The following is a 22,575-nucleotide window of genomic DNA, read 5'->3' as shown; positions in this document are numbered from 1 at the left end:
TGGATGACTAATTTGAAATACCCTTAAGGGGCTTGATTTCTAAAGGTGGTTTGGTTTTTTTAATATAAGAGTCCTGAAAAATCATAAATCACCTCAGAGAAGGACAATCTATTTCAGTCACTTAGTTTTCAAAATATACATTAACTTTCACTACTCAAGATCCATTAAAAAAACTCCACCCTCTTCACTGATGGTTAAAAGCTGCCTTGATCCCTTCAAGGAACTGTCATCTCATGAATACCTGTGATTGTTCCACGTGAGTGTATCCGGCATCAATTTATGCTTGAACACACTTGCTTTATAAGACAAAGCTTTTTCAAAATTATCTCCTTGAAGCTGGCACAGATTGTGTAAGAAATACATTAAAAAATACAAGGCAATGACAGACAGCCACCTGCTTCACTTTGTTGTTAATGCAGAGAAGAAATAAACACAAAAAAATGTCTTAAAAGGTCTCTGCAACATTCATGACAAGCAAAAAAATCAGTACTGCAGTTACTCTGGCCCCTCTCCTACTGGCTAGAAAGAAAAGGCCAGTTCTAGCTGCCCCATGGGACTTCATGGCTTTAGGTAGGAATATGTGAAGGAGAGACTGTGCTCTCTGGCCTGAATTCAGCCAGCTGCTCTTGACAGTTAATGCCTCACACCATTCTGCTGCCCCAGTTTCTACAGTAAAAAGATCTCTTCTAGCAACCTGTTCCCAAGACTGCTCATTAGCATAAAAGTCATCCCTTTAAAGGTCATGTGGAAAGAGTAGATGTATGTTGTATGTGTCTCAGAGTTACTGTAAAGATGACTGAGGAATATTGCCTGAGATAGCTATTTAGTCACAAAATTAACTGCGATAGTTTGAAGGGAAATCAATTCACCCCAAGCAAAGTGTACTGCTAAGTGTGGCAGGGACCCACTCCATACTACTTTTTCCAGTGTGATGTCAATTAACAGCTTCTTAGCCATTTTGGTAAGCAGGCTATCAGTGAGACAATACTACTAATAAGACTTCAGTGTTGAGTGAGCTTGAATGCCACAACAATACAAAATGCAAAAACCTTGATACTGACCTACTATTGGAAAAATGGCGGGGGGGGAACGGCACGGAATAAGTGCGGTACTTTCATATAGCCTTACATTACTACTCAGTTTATCATGTTTCCTGATAATGCATTCCTAGGACTTTGCATCTCCAGTAAAGCAATACAACAGCAACATTGAAGATACACCAAGCATGTGACTGGTATCTCCCTTGGCTCAGAAGAGAGGACAAAGGTGAGGAGAAACTTAACAAGCACCAAAGTGTGTTTGTGTGGTCTTTAGAAGTTTTTTAATTCTATGGATAAGCTTAAGTCTGTGTCTTTAAAAAAGGGGAAGTCCAACAAGTCTTGTGTTGGTGATCAGGCATTAACTGATACTGTTACCTGATTCTACTCTACTACAACACACTTCTCTTTTTCATACGTGAAAAATAAACACATGCTAAAACAATTGGTTTCATAAAGAAAATTATAAAGAAAGGCTACTTTAGATGAGTTCTGTATTATAACAGTCTGCAATAACTGTTACCATAAATACAGTATGCTTTCACATATCAGAAGGGCTCTTAAAAGCCCAAATGAAAACAGAGATCCCTTAGTTTCACAGCTGTGCGCACAGTAGTAGGACAAATGGATAGCGAAGGACACACAATTTCTCTTGCTTAGTGACTTTACTGTCCATTAATAGCTATTAGGTGTGTACCATTGTCAGCTTTGTAGATTTTAGCTCTTTATTTCCCCAGGTGCATTTCTTTAATCTCCAACTGCTGTCCCAGTGAATGTATTCTGAACAGAATTTAAACAAATAAATATTTGTACATCATGATATAGCAGAATATAGGATTTGCTATAAATACTTGCTTATGAAAATGTCTCTCATAGGTCTTTCTAGCACATTAACTGCCAAGCCACTTGACAAATCAAGAGGTATATTTACAGTTAGGGTAACACATAAGAATGAGCAATAAAGAAATCTTAAGAATATGAGGCATATGTAGAGTATGACTGAAAGTGAATGGGTAGCTGATACCAAATGATTTAAGGGTTTTCAGCTGTATGCATAACTGAAGGCATAAGTTTACTGAATGCGTGTGCGCCTCAGAAAATAAATTACTCCTGCAGGCAAGATTTCAGCAGTATGTGTATCTTGCTATCTTTGGGCACAGTGCTAAGTACCACTTTCCCCTTGCTCCCTTTGGTGCAAAATCAGCTGCCCAAAAGGCTGAAAACCAGTGTAATTGAGATTTCACCTGTTAATATCCCCATGAGCCTCTAATGCCACCTGTCCATCAAAAAGGCAATAAAGTAGAGCAAAGATCTTTATCTGCACCACGGGTCCCACTTTCCAGATCCACATGCATGCAGAAGCAGATATACAGGTGTCTCAGACAGGATTTGTGAGATGAGTAGGGAGACAGCTAAACAACAGCCCAGTGCTGGGGAATGCAGACAGACAGTCGTCCGTAGCACTGTAGTATTACAGCAGTTTGCGTCTGCCACCAGAGCCACCTTCTTGAACCACTGCTATGCATCCTGTTCTTCCTTTAATTCCCAGAGACATTCTACATCCTAATGCTACACGTTTTTGAAGGCCTGCATGTCTTTCAGTCCTTTCCTCCTGTCCCCTGCTACACACGGTTTGGAAAATGTTAACATCGGAGTGCTAGAATGTTCTTGCACGCCTTGGTAAGAAGTGAAACAGTTACCACCTTGTGCTGTACCAACACTGAGCAGCTGAGTTCGCGTGCTTGTGCTTTAAAATTCTTTTCCACGTTCAGAAACGTATACAGAAGAGGGAGGGGAAAAAGCAGTTAAACCTAGGAAAGAACATCTATTTCTTGGGCCAGTATCCTTGTCTTGCTGCCTTCTTCACTTGACAAAAAAAAAAATCTGACTGGCATCAAGTTTCAAAGATGGAAAACAAGGTCAGATTCTGATAGTATGTAACATGACACTTGCAAGAAAAATACACAGTGAAGAAGACAGAAAGATGAAAAAAGGATTGGCACCTATAGCTTCTGCTGCTCATGTTTTGTGGTCACATTCTGGCAGATTACAGACATGCCTGGCCAAAACCTTGATTCATAATGCATTTGTTCTACTTCAGTCAGGTTGCTCTTTCTTATAACAAAATGTTTACGTTTTCACGCATGTTTCCATCCTCCATAACTCCTACTCAGAGTGGCTTAAATGTCAGTCTTCTAGGCCCAACAGCAGAAATCTTTCAAAAGTCAGGAACTTCAGAATTCAAATACATCCGCAAACACAGTATGATGGACAGACATCACAGTCCACTATTATGCCCTTCGACAAGGTCACCTGTATAATATGAGGTACGAGGTAGTAGGAAGCATGTAGCCTCCTCGAAAATCTAGATCTTGTCTTTTATTTGTATTTGAGAAAATTACCCAACCAATTCATAAATACCCACAATTTTTTTCTTTGCAGTAGAAAAAGCAAGAGGTTTTGTTATGCCCCCGTCCCACCCCCACATTCATTGTGATTAAGAAAGCAGCACTGGATCTAGGTGTCATGCCACATACAGCCTTCTGCCAGATGTCACAGTCTGATCCAGTGAAAGTTTGTCAGATCATTCTGGTGAAAAATAAAATCCTTGATTCAATGAAATGTTCCCTTCATGGTGCGTTAGAATCCCACTGCAGAGGCCAAGCGCAGAAACCTGCTGCACACAGCTTTCCTCTGCAACTGACTCTGACTGGATTTCAGCGTAAATTTATATGACCTGTTTTCTCCTGCTTTAGCACCATTTCACTTCTGTTATTCCTCTTGGCCTTGACTAATACTGCACGTCTCTTTTTCCACTTTTCTTACATTGGCCTTTGTCCCTTACATCTGGTTCCCATCATCCTTCTAATCAGCAATCAAAATGCATGACCTCTCCTGCTTCTTATTTCTCATTCTGACAAGATGCAAGGCTCCAGGTCCTTTATCTTGTTCTGTCCCAGCTGCCTCACCCTAATTAAAATTTGGTGACAAGGAGGACTGACTTACTATACTTCCCAAATTTCAGCTGGCCATAAATCCAACACACATTACTTTACCAAATATGTTTATATCAGAATACTTACATACAGTTTACAGGACACTCTACAGGTATTAGTAACAAACCAAAACCAAGCAAAACTTATGGTAGATAGGTGAATAATTATAGTTTCCCTGAATGTCACTGCTGTACAGAGTTTATGCATGTGAGCTACAGGGCTATTAAATGAATCACAAGGCATTTTCCAAAATTACTTCTACTACAAAACTTACATTTTTCATTTTGAGACCAATCCAACTTCTAACTTCCTTACACAGAGGTTTTGCTTGATGTAGCAGCAGAATTTTGAGGATTTGCCATTCTTTCTTTCCAGATGCTACCACATCTCCATTACTTTCACCATACATGAATTAAATCATCTTTCTTTTCCAATTTCTCTACACAAATGGAAAGCTTTTGCAGATTGTCATCCTTATTGTCCCTTGAGGAAGCACTTTATTAAAAAACAATCCTATTTGGTTAGGGATTTGTTCTTAGATTTCATATTTAATAATTCATTTTATAAAATGCATTGTATTTTTGCAAAGTTTAACAACTTAATCAGTTACAGTCCCAAAGAACATACCTGTGTAACTCTTCACTGCCAATCCTCTAGGTAAAACCGTACTACAAGCACACCCAGTAAGAAATAGGTGTCTCTCATGGGTTTAGCTGAAGAACAGAAGTATGACATTAATAAAATACCACACTGTAGCGAAGAAATCTCAGTGAAAGAGTCATGCTTAACTCAAGCCTGCTTTGTACAGGAATAGGATGTTACGGATCACCTCAAAATCAGAGTTAGCATATTTGGGGAATAACAGTAGCTGTTATAAACATGCTATTCCTCCCCCCCTAAGAATCTTAGTGAATGAAGGAAACCAGTTTATATTGCAGATTTCAAGTTGGCAGAAGGATTTAGTCTTATAAGTTACATGTACTAACTTCAGGGTCCTCTATAATTAAAAGTCAGATTAATATTTTGTCATATTTTTATGAGACACACCTGTTCTTTTGAATATTACTTTGATTTACTTGATTTATGTGATTACTTAATTTAATTCATCAGAGGACAGAAACAATATCTTGGCAGTGTAAGAAAAAAATCTCCTCTGACAACATTTAAAACTGCAGTGATTTATGATTCACACACAGAAATCAGTTCTGAATAACTAGAACCACTTCGAAATGACCTGAACTATGACTGCAGCAAGGAAAGGCTCATGGCTCTAATATCAAGTTCAAAATAGCAGCCTTGAAGGAGCTGTAATTCCATCCAAAAGATAGTACATGATGGTGTTCACATTTCAACCCCATTTGCCACTCATTACCACTTCTTAAAGTGTTCAACATAAGAAAGTAACAAACAATGAACTTCTTTTATTTTATCATTTAAATATTATATTATGATTGCCCATCAAACAGTTATTTTTTTAGGCTTTAAAGATATGTATTTTAATGACAAAAATATTTAACTAAAATTGCTGTAGCAAACATACTGTGTAGGTATTGATTGCAGTTCTGTTACTGGATACAAATATGAATGTTTCCAAAGTTTGTAACTTGCTTTTTGCGTTGCGGGGAGGAGTGTTGTTCGGGTTTTTTATAACACATTGATGCATTGTTTCCATCTATAATAGAGATATCATGATCTGCCACACATTTGATTTCAAGGAAATTAAGAAAAGTACTTCAGCTGAATGCTCATTTTAAAAAAATGTTTTTAATTTAAATTGTCATAAGACAATTTAAGAGTCCTATGGAATTTTCCATTTAATTTCCTTCAAAGTGAAAGGATTTATCCTGGCAATGCACAGCTTTCAATACACTGCTTTTTTTATACTGATTGTTAGCTGGCATTGCTGTTGAGACTTTCCAGCATTATTCTTTCAACTCGCAATTACTATAGTATTTTTCATATTATCTTTTATTCACATGCTAGTGTAAACTAGAGCAGAAAAGGAAAACTCATTATTTGCCTCCTCCTGTAAGCAGGAGATCCTTAGCTGGCATAAATCAACTGATATATACCTGCTGAAACCTTGGCCCACAGAAAGTTTGGGATTTATTTGAGAGAAGATGGTTGGGTTTTTAAAAATATTTAAATAGTATTTTTCAACCTTACAGTTTTCATTTATTTACTAGCTGTCACCCTAGTCATTCTGGGTTTCAAATTACTAATAAGGCTACTAATTTCTGATCAAGGACACAGATATTCCAGTAGGTGCAGATTTAAAATCCAGATGAAAGATCTTTGTAAAAATCAATTTAAAAGAAGCATTTAAAGATATGACTTTGGCAGCTTCCTAAAAAGAAAACTGACAGATCACCATTAAGAGCATTTGGTTTAATATTGATTACTCCTTTGACTGTTCAATTGGGCTTCTAATTAGGATTGATTTGTTGTATCCTTAGCAATGAAAGCAAAGATGGCACCTGAGCAAAATAAAAGGATCAGTGTGGTTTTTTTAATTAATGTGAACATGTGCATGCCATTGGAAGCGAGCAAGAACTTCCTACACTTCTGTCCACACACACATGTATACAATAAGCTGTATCATCTGAAAATGGGCTGTATCAGACCCAGACTAAGCAGCTGCATCTCAGTCACAAACCTTTTAATATGAGTCTGACTATCTGAACAGAAAGGACCAGGAGAACACAACGCTGCTTTCTCATAATGCCTGAAAGGACAGCTCTCATATCCAGAGGGAAAAACAGAAAAGGTATTACCAGGGCACTAAGTTTCCTCACAATTGATCACCATGACATTGGAAACTATTCTCTTCCTTCTGTTTCGTGTCCTGCTGCTTTCAGCTATCTCATGAGAGAGTTAAAATTCACATGCAAGAGGATTAAGACCTCACAGTAGTTCTTAAAGAAATTTGCACTCTTGTTCCTCACTTCTGCATGTCTATTTTGAAGCAACTACTTCTGCCTCAAGCAAGCTACTTGCTCAGAAGCAGCGGACAGGCACTAACCTGTAAACTCTGTTAATCAGCTGACTGCAGGGCCATTTGCAGGACTTAAAACGTCCACAGTCTTTATCCGGACTAAAGAGTATTTAGCACTTCAGTCAGGTGCCGCTTCAGTCTCTCAAACTAAACACCATGATTATCAACAATGTCTTTACCTGGCCTTGACACTGTCCTCCAAGATTCTCTCTCTAAGTAATTTTTCTTGGCCCTCCTGTAACAAGTTACCAACTTCTTCAGGTACTGAGAAAATGCAGAAGCTGAGTCCTGTCTCCAGCTCCCTGCACCATGATTACCCTGCTGCCTCACTGTCTGTGTTTGGTAATCCCACTATGTTAACATTAATACATATTCCAGTTATCTGGAGGCTGTAACCTCAGTACCACCTCTTCATTTAAATACTTCAAAACCAAGTCCCCATAAACTGCAGCCAACAGTGGATTCTTTCATCACCTTAATGTTGTCTTCCTCAATTTGCACTGACATCATAAAATCGGACATACTACTTGCTATTTCTGTATAGCTACAACATTGCAGTGGCATAAACCCATATAAAACCGGTTCTTAATGCATAAAAATTTAAGCATTTACTAATAACTACATTCATCCAGGTCCCTCCTGATTTTGAAATATATTGATATTCCTGTAGTGACAGAAATTACTGCTATCTTGTGATGTCTTGAGAGCTGGTTAATTGACTTCGTACTGGCAGGCAAGTGTCATTAGTTTAGCATGAGGATGCACTAATTGTGCAAAGTCGTCAATTGTAATAAGTAGCTTTTGCTTTCTGGAGTATTTAAAAGCAATTCAGGGATTTATTCTCATTAATGGCAGTAACATTTGTGTGTTCAAAGTAGAAGTAGAGCCTACCTCTGTCTACTTGATGTTATAATTGGATCAGGTAGGCTGTGATGAGCCACAGTTTATGAACCAACCTCAACCTGACCTAAAATTTAAATTAAAAAAAATTTCTCATTTTATATGCTAACCGAATCTCATCTACACCAGATATAGACAGATTCAAATAATTTCAGGTAAACTTTGGAAATCCTTAATATATCTCACTAGCAGCTGTAAACATTACTCTTCAAAGGCTAATTTCTACGTAACTGTACTTAGCATTTCGGGCTGACTGAACCACTGTAATACCAGGCAAGGTTAATTTTTCCTATTATTTATGTTTTATGAACTATTCAGGCTACGGAAAGCTAGCAGTTTTCCACATCCGAGGAAGCAGCAGGTAAAGCATACAAATTTTAAAATTATTTCAACAGTGACATTTGTTTATACAGTTTGGAATTAACTTGACGAATATTTCCTAGGTAGCAGTCCAGCATGTAGTGCATTATGAATCTGTGCTTCTCAGTGCTCACAAGTTTGAGTAAGGTCATGGCAAAGAACTCAAAGGTCTTGAAAGTCTTTGGGATTCTACTGATCTGGACATCATTACCTATGATTTCTACAGAAAATTGTGAAGTAACATAACAAAACCCAGGGTACAAGGATTTAAAAGTATTTAAAACACAGTAGGGCCCAATACGAAAGCTCCACAGTGACCTTTCTTAGCGACAGATGTGCAAGTAAAAACTGCAGGTGGTTTTTCAAGAATTTAAGAAATCAACTCAGAGTAAAACTTCTCCCCCAACTTCAGGAAGTGTTTTGGGGTAAGAAAGCTCTGTTAAAAGGGACTTCTTCAAAGGGAAGTGGAGAGAGAGTGTGTGTGTGTGTGTGTGTATGACTGGTGTTCCTAAAATCATGGACTATGACACAGTTAAAGAACTGTTACCCATACAGTTCACTGCAGCTGCAGAAAAATTAAAATCTAACAGACCTGCTGGGATTCTCATGCCTCTGTTAAAAAAAATGAGCACCACTCAAATACTTAAAATATTGTTTATACTAGAATTTGGACTCCAAGATACTGAGAGTGCACTAGGAAGAGCATAAACCTTTGTTACACTGGGTCAAATTTCATCCAGGGCGAGACAAATAAAACATTAGGGCCATAAACAAAATAATTTGGTTCTCAGAGCAATGACACAACTGGAGCTTGAGCTCCAATAATATTGTAATTGCCTACTCTGCTAACCATGGATTTTGCAATGGGGAGAAAAAGGCATCAGCAGTCACAAAGCGTGCAGGAAGTGTCCCTACTGGTGTTGGGCCAGATGATCTTCAGAGGTCCCTTCCAACTCCTACCATTCTGTGATTCTGTTATTCTGTTCTGGCAAAGTCCTTCTCACTCACTTTCATTTGGGATGTGGATGAGTCTAAATGGATTCCGGTCTGATGTTTCTCATTACCGATTCATAGCTTTCAGGCTGCCTCCAATTATGTCTTGAAATCTTCCTCAGGGGATGCAAAACTCATGTAAAGTGCTCACTCTACTAATGCACCCTACATCCGACTTTTCAAGGCAAGGGCAGACAGAGACCAGGCATTACTGCAGGCTTTTCCCATTTCCTAAATTTTCACTTCAAACAACATTCTTTGTTACCTACAGTAGTAGGATTTCGTAAAGTCTCTGGTTAGAGTTCCTCATCATCAGAGCTGTTATCTCATCTGTCCATCACATTGTAGTCAGTCATTCCACATCACCCTATAAAACTCAGCATCCCTTACTTTATTGTACAATGAGAGAGACTATCGAGTGCTGTAGAAGCATAACCGTAATCTGAAATGAACTTCAAAGGGCAAAGTGTTTATAAGCAAATAATTCTGATCCTTGGAACAGAGGGGTGTAAGAGTCCTGTACAAGTAGTAAATTAGTTTCTGGTACAGTGTCATAATTGGCTGTCACTTTGAATAGCCTTTAGCACTAGGTAGAAAACATGCTGATAAACAAAGAAACAAAAAACCCTTGAGGATGGGCTGTGTCTGAATTTCATTTTTAAGACAAAGTCACCTCTGCTTAAAATACAAGTGGTAATATATGGCTACAGAAACCATGACATATTTTATCCTTTATAGGAAAATAAAAGCCAGTGTCATCCATTTTTAGGAAAAAGAATTCGATGGTTTTATAATGAATATCTGGTGGCCTTTTCTTTTTTACACCTGAAACTTGTTGAGAATTAAAATCTGCACTGATTCTCATTAATTTGCCCAGTAGTCAGAGACCCAGATGCAGTACAATGTTTGTACCACTTTGGAATAGAGGACAGCATGCACGTGATCCTTCACTCAAATGGTGCACAGCAGGTCAGTATCATGGTGCCATTTCATCTTCTTTCCAGTTAACTAAACTGTCAGAGTGGTAGGCTGGAGATATGAAGAAGTAGAAGGGAAGTGGAAGGAGAAATGGAAAGGAGGGAGTCTGTTAAATTGGCATGAAAGTGGCAGAAGCCAGTTGCACCCTTTTCTCTTTGCTTTCAAATCAAAAGTCACCTCAATGAATTCCTGCAAACAGAAGGGTCCAATTTGGAGTCCTGCTGGCCATTTACCATGTACCATTTACACAACTGCTTGCTTACAAATGTGGTTGATCACTATTCAACAAATCTGCTTTGAAATAGTCTGGTCAAGGAGCTTATGCAACAGTCATGGTGCCGAGAGACTGTGACTCCATTTTTTGCTTTACTGCTTATCAGCTAGTCAGCCACACACAACTCATTTTAATTCTTTGACTCTGCTTCTTTCAAAACAAGTAAGTAAAATCTATTTTCTGATTGTAGCCTTCTTCAGCCAGGGACTACCTCCAATGTCACCATCCCCTAAAACTCACACCACCTTAAGATACTCAAAAAAGTGATCTGAATCTGAGCCTACATACATGTTTAAGTCCAACAGGGTGCGTAGACCTGAGAGCATCTAGGCACATGTAAGTAATAAATACTGTTCAGTTCCGCAGTTATAGTCCACCCCTGGATTTTCTCCACGTAGACAATCAATTTGGCTACTAAACTGTGAGTACAGACTCACAGTAGAAGGGCACACTCACAAAGAGCCACAAGGACCAAGTATCACCTGTGAAACTGTGCAACAAGGAAATGTTGTGATAACATAACTCTGACAGGGTTTAGTTTCTGATAAAATTATAATCCAGCTAAATATAATGGCATTCTTATTTCAAGATGCTGTATACTAGTGAATATGTAAATAGCTTGCAAAAGCATCATCTTGGGGTTTCTCATTTTCTCCTAGCTCCTGGATTTTCTGGGACTCATTAAAACTATTTCTCTTTGGCTTCCATTGCGCTCCACTACGCAATTCTCTAGTGTAAGCCGCTAATCGCTCACTCTCATTATTAGTGTCTGAAAATTCCTTGGTGTTTTTTATCATAGTAGCGCTGGATTAGGAGGCAGGAGGTCTGTTGGACTGAGGAGGGAGCAAAAGGAAGTGAAATTTCTCCATCTGCTATACCATGGAAAGGACAGGAAAGTTTCCCTCTGCTTTTCAACAGAAGAATGGAAGTTGCTGTTGCTCTTTTGCCTCTCCCCGGCTGGCAAAGATGCATTGTTATAATGAAACCTGGATGCTCTGGTCTCTGCAAGTAATGGGGTGGGGACAGTGAGAGAAAAGTTGCCTAGTTTGTATGAATGCATTTGTCTTTACGACTCACACAAGTCAATCGTTTCTGAGAAGAGCTCATTACATCCTGACCATGCCTCAAATGTCATCAAACCTGCCTATTAGAAAATCACTTGCACACACCACAGTTTCTTTTTAAACATCCTCCTATGAAAGACCATGCTTTAAAAAAAAAAACCCAAACCCCTTCAGATTCCAGAGCAATTACCTTAAAAGCATTTATGCTAAAGAAAGTGCTATTGATTGTTGCTCATCAGCTTTCAGCACATGTACAGTACAACAAAAGAATTCAATTTAGCTGCCTAATTACAAGGGATGCACTGAACTACCAGAAAACAATGCAGCAGCTCATTTTGAGAGCAGATATTGCAGATATATGGCATTTGTCAGCTTGAGTTCAAACTGTATATCTATCGATAAGGGTCTGAAGTTTTTCAGACAGTTGCAACATGCTTTTTACATGTCATACAATGTTTAATATGCTACTCCTAAAAGCTAAAAACCAGGACACATAATTGCTTAACAGAAGCATAACTAAGTACACCACGTTACTTAAAACTGAACTGTATTTCTTTCAAGCCTGGAATACTAAGGTTAAAGATTTTTTTTAATAAAAAGGTGAATTCTTTCTGAATTTAAAAAATTCTGTCCAAACTGAAAAATGAATAGGACAGTCATTAAAATTCTAAACAACTACTTTCTCTCTGCATCTATCATTGATATTTGGAAGGAAATGAAAAAATGTATTTGTTATTTCAAGTGTGTTATACTTGGAGCCATGTCCAAGTCTGTTAATCCAGATGCATTAAAATTTGCTACCCCTAACATGTTTACAGACAGGTTTAAAAAAGCTAAAGAAATAATTAAATATAATTTAAAATATATATATTATATAATTAATATATATTTAATATATTTAATATAATTTAAGACAAGCCCCCCCCTCCCCGTATTTACCACAGAAGCACACAACCTTCATTTACCAAATCACCCTGAAAAGTAGACAAAAAGACTTGGAACATGTTGAGAATGAAGCCAATGCACCTGGCATACAAAGCTTGCCATTGGGTAGGCAGAGAATTGTGCATAAGTTTCCGACTAAAACAATCCCTCCAGTAAACACTATTTAGAGGTGGAAAATTTACAGGACTTAGGAACAGATAGGACAGAAAGAGTAGCCAGCAAGAGCTTGATACAGTAGCCTTGATAATACCATAAGCAGCCCATCTTGTGCCTCAGAAACATCTTACTTTAATACCTTTTTACTAAAATTTGATGACCACACTGGTACTGCTGAGATAATAGTATGACACTTAACCAATGCAGACTAAAACTGCAGAAAGCAAGCACTGACACAAATACAGCCAGAGGATATCAAAGATGGTGAGAAATTGAGAGGCACACTGAGAAGATTAAAAACATTCCTCAGGGTATTTTTTGCTTAGTTTTCAAATACAAGAATCCACAAATTTGAGCATTTATTGTGAATCAATTGACATATAGCCAAATTAATTTGCTTTTCATCTTTCCACCCTAGTTTGGGATGGAAAGTCAGGAAGATGCCAATACATTTTCTACTTGAAACATTAATAAACTTAGCTTCCACTGGAAATTTTGTTCAGGATGGCCACGAGGGATTTAAGAAGGGAAAAAAGTATTGTTGAGGGATTCTCATCACATTCATTTTGATTTTACACTGGACTACTACCAGTGACTTCGCTGGAGTTACTCTATTTTGTGCTAGTGTAAATGAGATGTAACTCAGTTTCATATCCTTTAGGAGCTATCAGTTTCCACATCTACTGTAATCAACCAGCTTCTTTTGCAGTAGCTAGCTCTTCACTATCTGTAGTACCTTGGCAGTTGACTAGTTTGAGATCTGCTAGTGACAACTTTGAAAACGATCCACAAAACCAGCAGGTGGGCACTTGGCAGATTTATACTCACTGCTGTTGCAAGCAACAGCCAGAAACAAAAATCACAGCAAGAAGCAAGAAACAAGAGTTATCATACTTTTAAAAATGTGTATAACTGGTTCTACAGAAATAAAAAAAAATATGTTTTCCTCTATTAGCAATATTGGTCAAATGAAAAAAAAACTGAGCTGAGCTATTATAATTATTATTACATATTGCTCAATTTTTATTGCAATTGTGGCTCAATGTGATGCACGATTCCATGTCAGTTGGTTGCTATGAACATTATGGCACACAATAATGACATTGTACACCACTATCTGGAACTGATTGAGTTGTATATACAAGATCAGGAATTGAAGAGACAGTGGTAAATCAGAAACTCAGAAGTATTAGCCCAAAAAACAACATATTTTAGACTATATAGCCATCTCCTAAAGCACGCTGTGTTGCCAGTTGTAGTCTGCACACATGCATTTCGACATAGCTTACTACCAATGACACACGAGAACGTTGTTTATTATACGACCAGTTTAAATGCACTGTTTATACAAACACTTAGAAATCTCCTACAAACACTCCAACAGTACCTTGCATCTTGCAACTGAAGATCAATGAGCTGTCACACTGGCCAAGCTTCTCCCTTTTATCATGATATACTACGTGGCTTTCTAGTGCTTCCACAGCTGATTCTTCCACAGTAGTAAACAAGCTTTACTACATTCAGAAAGTATAGGGCTGATAAAAAGATAGCCAAAGAGAGATCAAAGATTACACAAAAGTAATCACATTCTGGTACAGCTATCTATACAGATTCATATTTCTAATTCATTGAATATTCTACATCTATTTACAGTGATCCTGTATTATTACTGTAAAAGCCCATTACACATTATACACCTTGATTCATTAGTAAATAAAGAAGCTGGACCTAGCTTTTGCCACAGACATACAATTTGAGAGTTTATTTCCCCTTTCCCATCACAATTTCTTTTTAAGAGACATGTAATTTTGTTTTAAGTTTTCCCAAGAAAACGTAGAAAATAATTACTGTGAGGCATATTGTGTGGACTAGATGACCTTTAAAGGTCCCTTCCAACCCAAAATATTCTATGACTCAATGACAGAGTTGTGAAAATTGTCAAGTTGCCAAATTTCTTTCATTTTGCAGGCATTGAAGTACATAATTTCTTCTTTATTAATAATATTTTTCAGGTAAATCCATCAGGGATAAAACATGGTGGAATGAAGAATGGACATCTATAGATCAGGTTCTGTGAGGAAAACCTGAAAGAACTAGCATCAGTTAGCCTACAGAAAACAAGTTTAAAGAATATATTATAACAATCTTCAAATACATAAAAAAGGCTGGAAAAAAAAAATTGTTTTCCAGCCATACAGTGAATACAATGAAAATCAATGATCTAAGATTTCTACCTGAATGATCAATATTGGACATTGGGAAAAAATTTCTAATGGTAAGGCTAAAGAAGCACTGTTCTATATTTCCTGCAGAAAATGGTAAGACTAAAGAAGCACTGCTCTCTATTTTTTGCAGAAACTCTGGGGTGTCTATTATCTCTTAGAAAAGATGATCAAGTTGTGTATGGAATGACACCAATCCAGCTGGATTAAGTCAATGTTTTTGAGCTTTTCTAAACCAATGTATCTGTAAGGTAATTCACAAACTATTTTTGACAAAATGGACACAGTATCTTTCATCAAAATGAAGTTCAGATTCCAGATGTTTGTTACACATTCATTTATTATTCACCCTTGCTTCCTTATTCACATTTTTTTCAAGTGTAATGAATGTGTAAGATTGTACCTTTAAAAAAAAAAAAAGCAATAGCTACACAGAAATCTTATGGACAACCAGTGGTAGAGAACAGAGGAAATGACTTTTCGATTTCTTCAAAATTTTTCAACTGGCTCTAATTATAACCTGTTTGCAGATTCACAATCAAGAAAAAAATCCCATATTCATCATCTAAATTATTCCCTATGAATAATTCATTTAGCATAAGCATAAACCCCTGCTTTTTAAATTGAATAAAAACATGGTTTTTAAAATATAGGTGATGAAAAGACATCAAATAAACAACGCTGTTTCCTGACAAGCTAGATTCTAAAGCAGAATGCTTGGATTTATTCAACTTTCTATTGGACTTTTGTAGATAACAGCATCACTTACAGACAAAGAATTAATCTCTCTAAAAAACAAAAAACTGTAAGTAATAGCTTTCTCCCCCATTACTATCAATCCTTATTAATCTATGAGCTCTCCAAATTACATTAGAGAAGGTACCATGGCATCAGACAGGAAACACTAACCCTTGCCCTAATGCCTGTCTCATGATCGGTCTCTGATCTTCCCTGGAGTCTGACTGCACTGTGTGCCTTTGGTTGCAAGTAACCGGACACAACAAACGACTGGCAGAGATACTTGTTCTCTCATTGGCTTCAGCTTTGAAACAAACCTCATGATAAGGTTTTATGTACCTTCCTGATCTTGGCATGGGAAAAAAATAGTTTAACAGTGTCATTCAGTTTATACATCCTATTTTAATGAGGTTTCTCTAATCATCGTCACTGTAGGAGGCACCAATGATGTGAAGATTGTCTAAAAATGTATAACTTTCCTATGCAGTAGAAACCTTTGACAAATGACAGTCAAATGCGTCTGTCTTTTAGGCTGAAAGTCACTCATCTTTCAGTTATCTTAGGTGTAAATGAATACAATGAAAGGGCTCTGGTGTAAACTTAACCAACACGCAAGACCATAGTGGGGGTTTTTTTGGCTTCCAGTAATAATTAAAGCATTTTGATGGCTACACTTCCGTGCTAATTTATAATTAACTTCAGGTGCTTCTTTGATCTTGCTGATATTTTTTTTTTCCCCATTTTCTTATCAAGAGCCTCCATGCAGTCTGTAATTATGCTTCTTAGTGTGACAGCGACTTTGAATAAGTAGATGCATTAATATAGGCTTTGGGAAAATGGCAGTTGAGCCAAATCAAGCCAAATTGAGCTGGAGCATCATCTGCAGCACTGCTGATTAAAAATGTACTATTATATAAGCTCATAATAGGTTTGCCATAAAAATAAAACAATGACTCACAATTTTAAGGTAATGGGTGACAGAAGCAGTGAAGCTAGTGCCCTACAAACAATACACACATTAGGGTATGCAGAGCATCAATACCACAACACTACAAAATGCAAGTGTCATGTTTTATATCCACCTAGGGTCTTCCTCTAAAAAGGAAGATATTTCAAACTTTTTCTGAATAATGAAATATTGAACCAAAAGATTTTTTAAAAGTGTTAAAGCTGTTATAACAATAACCTGAAGCAACAAATAAATACATAATGCAAGGGAGCAGAGTAGCGTAAGTCATTTCCTCAGCTAAAGAATGATCTGTAATTCTTAAAAGACAAACTCTAATCTCATATTTTCAACACATAAAGGAGACATGCACCAAGGACAACTTAATGGAAATCCTCGTATTAAGCATTTTCTATGTGAGAAACATCAAATGAAATTCGCAACAGAAGTGCTAGGGGCAGTTCTTTTGTAAACATATCAGTCTACAGGTACAAATTGGGACTGCTATGACTTCTCTAGTCATGAAACTAGTGTTTCACTTATATGCTACTCCAAAATAAAAAAATGGCCACAATTATGCAGGTACAAAATATGCTTTGTACCATTCATTTGTTTCCCCAGGCAGAGAAAGTCTGACTGCTATAGAGCACTGTTATGATAACCACACTAACCTGCAGCATGGATGAGTATGTGTACACAAATGGATCTCATTGGCTGGAGAGGACAAAAATGGGAAGGTTAGTATTACTGTAACTACAGTACAGTACCATGTTCTAGTGCATCAAAGTTTTAAGAAAACTAAATTTCCAGATGTATTTCGTGATGTCATTTCACAAACATGTTTTTTAACTCACTGCTAAACATTAGCAGTGGAGGTACATACTAATCCTGACATACCATAATGATTACTTTTTCAGCTAACACAACCTCCCCACCCTAGGACCACTTTCATTCAAACCAACAATTGTGACAGCACTTGACACATCCATGAATCAACTTTCTTGGGCCTGACAAAAGGATAACCACAAGGTGCATATATCACTTAGGTACTTATACAAAACCAGATCAGTACCTACTTTGCCCTACTTCCCCTACCAGGTTCGGAGACACGCTGCAGAGACAGGACTGCACAGCATCAGCTGTCAAGTTCCCTTCTGAAAAGCAGAGACAGATGTCTGATGCAATAGCACTAGCTCCCTTCAGCTTCTGCCTCCTTCACAGTAGAAATGGAAAGCAACTAAACTAAAAATTAAGGAGTCAGAGCAAAACAGTTCAATTTTCACTGCTTAATTATCATCTGGAGTAGCACTGATTGTGCCTTCCAAAAACAGTCACAGAATCATAGTCAGGAAGTACTGCTATATTAAAATGAAACACTATACACCTACTTCATAGAAGAGTAATGCTTTTTGTGGAAACAAAAACATTCCATAAAAGATGTAGAAAAAAAAAATTCCAGAATGTGTGAAATTCACAAGCTGAAGCTAAGACTGATGGGTGACTAAACATGGAGCCACATCTTTCATTTTATTAATTTTTTCCTTCTGCACGGCTGAGATAAAACCAGACAAAGTAGCACGGAAATTTTCTAACATTACAGATACAGCAGTCTTCCCATCATACATCACCAGATGAAAGGCATGTTGTGCTTATTTTACTGCAGATCCATTCATTATTCTACCTGCCAGTAACCTGGATTTTTTAAGATAAATATCCCTAATACAGTCTTACAGTCACACCACACAGCACAAACTGGAAATCTGCCAAGTGCAAATCGAGTGGTTTGAGGAAATTTTCTCCCGTGCTGACAGAAGCAGCTGTCCATCCTCATAAAAATCTATGGGGGCTATTACATTCTTCTGCTTCAGAGCCAGAAATTTTTTTGCGTGCCTTTCAGACAAACAGTTGAGTGTTGTTCATAAAGGAGCTCCCACTTCTGCAGAGCACTACTCAAGTACCCCTGTAAGAACACTTGAAAGGATCTTGCCAAAGATACTTTGGGAATGAGAGTTTTTTCATCTATTAAAAAAAAAAAAAAAAGCATTTGTCCCTTTCTAAAGTGCCCTCAGAACTCTGCTTTTTCCATTCAAAAATACAATCCTTCTTGAATTACCAAGGCTTGCATTTTGACATTATCATAAACAGCTTTTATTAAGTATTAAGAAAAGCCACATGGTAACCCATTTATAATGTCTTCTTGTTATTGGCTCTTGCCTTAGACATTGTAATTTCTTCATTATTGTATGATAGAGATTCATTTATGTTTATTTTCTTATGGTTATAACACACTTTTTCAAAATACCTTAATGATACATGTTCATCCAGAAAGAGTTCCATTCAGATTGTCTGGAACCTCTCTCAGAAATTTATCAGCTACAATATATCTTTATATATGTAGAATTTTTTACAAGACCTTCAAACAATTGTATAAAATATCTATGTAAGAATGTACAAGAAACTATGAGTATCACCAATATAATAAACAAATTATTATTAATTTATAAAATTGATCAATTATAAAATTAATCACAAAATTAAAACCAAGCAGGCTTACTTTTAATCCCTTTTTGGACTTCTACTTTTGTGGAAGAAGTAGCCTTGGGAAAATTACACTTAACACTACCATCCTTTAGTTCAACTCTCATATTTTTCATAGCAAATTTTTCCTATACCTGTTGCACTACAGCAAATTGGTTTACACTCAGTGTTAGAAATTCACTGGGATCTCATGATACTGAAGCATCACATAGAGAGAATGCTTGAGGGCTTTTTACGATTAAAATCTGTACAAAAATATCTACCTAGATGGACAGTATCCCAAAAAACCCACAATTAACTATACCAGAGTAAATCTCTGAGCAGAACAATGTAGCCAGCACTACCACATTGCTATAGAATGATCATTAACAGTAACTGAACTAGCTAGTTTAAAATCATCTTACATGTTTCTAGACTGCTTCTGCACAGCCAGTGCATATGAGCTTTGCCTGGGATTCTTGTCTATGTTTCTAGTATAGCCCACTGTTGACATAACACCAGAAAAATGTGAGTATTTTTGATCGATCAGTGTTCAAAAATCTGTATCCTGTTTTTTTTTTTTTTTACCATATTTTCTTTCAAAACAGTCCTGTTGCAGCTGCACAGGGGAGAAGAAGATGGGAAGAAGAAAATGGGATTTCAGCACTACTAAACTTGTTACTAACGACTGCATTTACTATTCAAGTAGTTTTTCCCTATTCCAGTACCGAAAAGGAGGTGATCAAGAAGATGGAAGCAGGTTTTACTGAGGTGCATGGCAGGAAGCTGACAGACAATGGTCATAACTTGACACATGGAAAAATATTCAGATAGAGGACAGTCAAACACTGGAACACATTGCCCAAAGACCTTGTGGAATTTGTCCTTTGAGGTCTTCACATCAAGACTGGATAAAGCCCTGAGCAATCTGCTCTGAATTCATTTGCTACCCTGCCTTGAGGAGGAGATGTTTTGTTTTGGCTCTTGGAGGGGGGGGGATCAAATAAAGAAAAACAGATCAATCAATAACCGAAGCTAAGACAAATTCATGTGAGATATCAATCTCAATTTTGTAACAGTGATTGTGCCACATCCTTACAGTTTCTGAGTCTATTAACTGCTCAATGCTAAAATCTGTCAGGTAGGGTTTTTTTGTTTGTTTGGGGTTATAAATGGCTTCTTTTTCAGAGGCTTTTCATTAGTTATTTGAGATGAAAAATATACAGTGACTGTCCGTGACAAACAGTTTGTTGAAACCAGTCACAGGCATAAAACAATGTTTGAGCAGAATCTGCAGAAAGTGCTGCAATATAGAAAAAAAAAACTCCAGAGAACTAAACAGATTACCCAGAACTAGAATGGCTCATTGCCTTGGGGAATTATAGAACGGTCTTTTAGGACAGAAAATTTCAGCTCCCAATCTATCAAAATAAATGCTTGTTTTCTTAAATGCGTTCAGCACTAAAAAGCACAAACCAAGAAGAACTAGAAGAAAAATGAAATAACAATTTAAATAATTGAATGGGTTAGATTCAGCACAGTAACAATCGTATGATTCAGTAACGACATGATGACCTGCAAAAGTTATCACAAGCTAAGCAAAGGTAGGAGTGTACAGCACCTCAGCTGTACATTCACAGACATGCTGCTATTCTGTGGTAAGAAACATCATGTGAATCATGAGGTAAAGCCAAACAAGTAGGTAGTTACCAGAGAATACTGGCACGCTAGAAAATCCATACTTCACTCTACTCATGAGGTCTGTTTTATGCACTAATAATTTACTGCGTATTTTGGAAACAAAAGTTCTTAGTTAAAGACAATTTCTTCTCAAAAGTAGTTGTTGCTCTGGATGCAGGAACACGTTGTCATAATGAACCTCAGCCTCCTCTGAGGGAAAAGGTGTACAAACAACAGACTAGTCAGTCAGTAACAAAAAACAACGCATGTTCTTTGCCTGTGCTGTACTAGCAAAGCATGTAAATGCCGCAGTGATCTCTTTATGCATTTCTGCAGCTAAGTGCTTAAGGGAACAGATCAAACATTTTGGAACAAATTTTACAGCATCATAAGGAGGAGAAATGCAGACTGAGTCCTAGTGACTAAACTAAGTGCCTCAATACAGACATATACAAGTTCACATAAACAGAGGCAGGTACCTGATCTGCACATGTAGAATTAGGCTGACATCATCAGGGACCCAGTATCTTTAAGGACATATGAACACACATTTAAACCAAGCTATTCTGGAAAAAAGTAATTTGTCAGTAGCAAGCATTAAGGTAACTTGAGAATCAGAGAAAAAACTGATACAAAGTGACTTTGTGCAGGAATGGCTATATGTGACTGCATCAAAATGTTGTTTGATGAACATTAAAGAAAGATCAACCCAAGGCCCTGAAATATAAATATACATAAAGCAACTGACTATTTGGCTCTTAATACAAGTCCCCATAAAAGTCTAGTTACGTGGTGTCATTGCTGAAGAAGAAATAATCCTGAGACAATAAAGCAAGGCTCAGGCTAGCTCTAAGAGCCTTCCACAAAACCAGAGACAAAATTCCCGCTGAGTTCAACCGGGCTGCATCTTCACTTGTGCGTTTACATCAAGTCTGCATCATTGGGCATCGCTTTGGGCTACAACTTAAAAACATTTGCAAGCTAAAGCCACAGCAAAAGCAGCAGCCTCATTTGTGATCAGAATGCCTTACTACAGCATACTCCTGCCTACCCTGTGAAGCCACGCTCCCTCACAAGAGCTTCCAGCTTGCAACCTCTCTGTGATAAGTCACTTCTCCGTTTGTGATGTATTGACAAAACAGAAGTGCTGCAGAATGCTGGCACTAATCCCCTTTGGTTTAAAAGCTGGGAGAAGGCAGGCAACACATGAATATACTAAACTATAGGTTTATTTCCATTACAGTAGACAGTGAATTGTTAGAGGCTGTACCTATAAACCTTACAGTTACCTTTATTCAGCACAACCATGTGAAATAACTCATTCTACAACTATGTGTGTAAAGACTGAACACTTTGCACTCTTACAAAAACAAGTGGACTAGAGAAAAAAGCAATAGGACATGAAATACTACAAAACATATATATTTCTTTGTACAGGGGAGAGAAAAGCTCAACCCTCCAGCATCCCCTATTTTCATCATCAACCTTTTTCCCAATGTCCATAAAATCTCTATTTAGCCACAAATCACTGTCCATCCAAGATGTTAGTAAATGCAATTGCTTCTGCAGCTTTTCATCATCTTTGGGTAAACAGGTCAGAAGGTACTACCACAGTTAGAGAGGAAGACCTCTGTCTGCAGGGAGACTGTCTCCCTGCACAGCTAGAGCAAAATATGATGCTGCTATCTTTATTCTTCTTTCATGCTGTAAATAAAACTGAAATAGCTCCCATGAATAAAAATACATTCAAACCACATCTTAAATTTGATGTTAA

This window comes from Phaethon aethereus, assembly GCF_964289735.1.
Source record: "Phaethon aethereus genome assembly, chromosome: 5".
NCBI classification, from domain to species: domain Eukaryota; kingdom Metazoa; phylum Chordata; class Aves; order Phaethontiformes; family Phaethontidae; genus Phaethon; species Phaethon aethereus.
Note: the sequence above shows the minus strand (reverse complement) of the source record.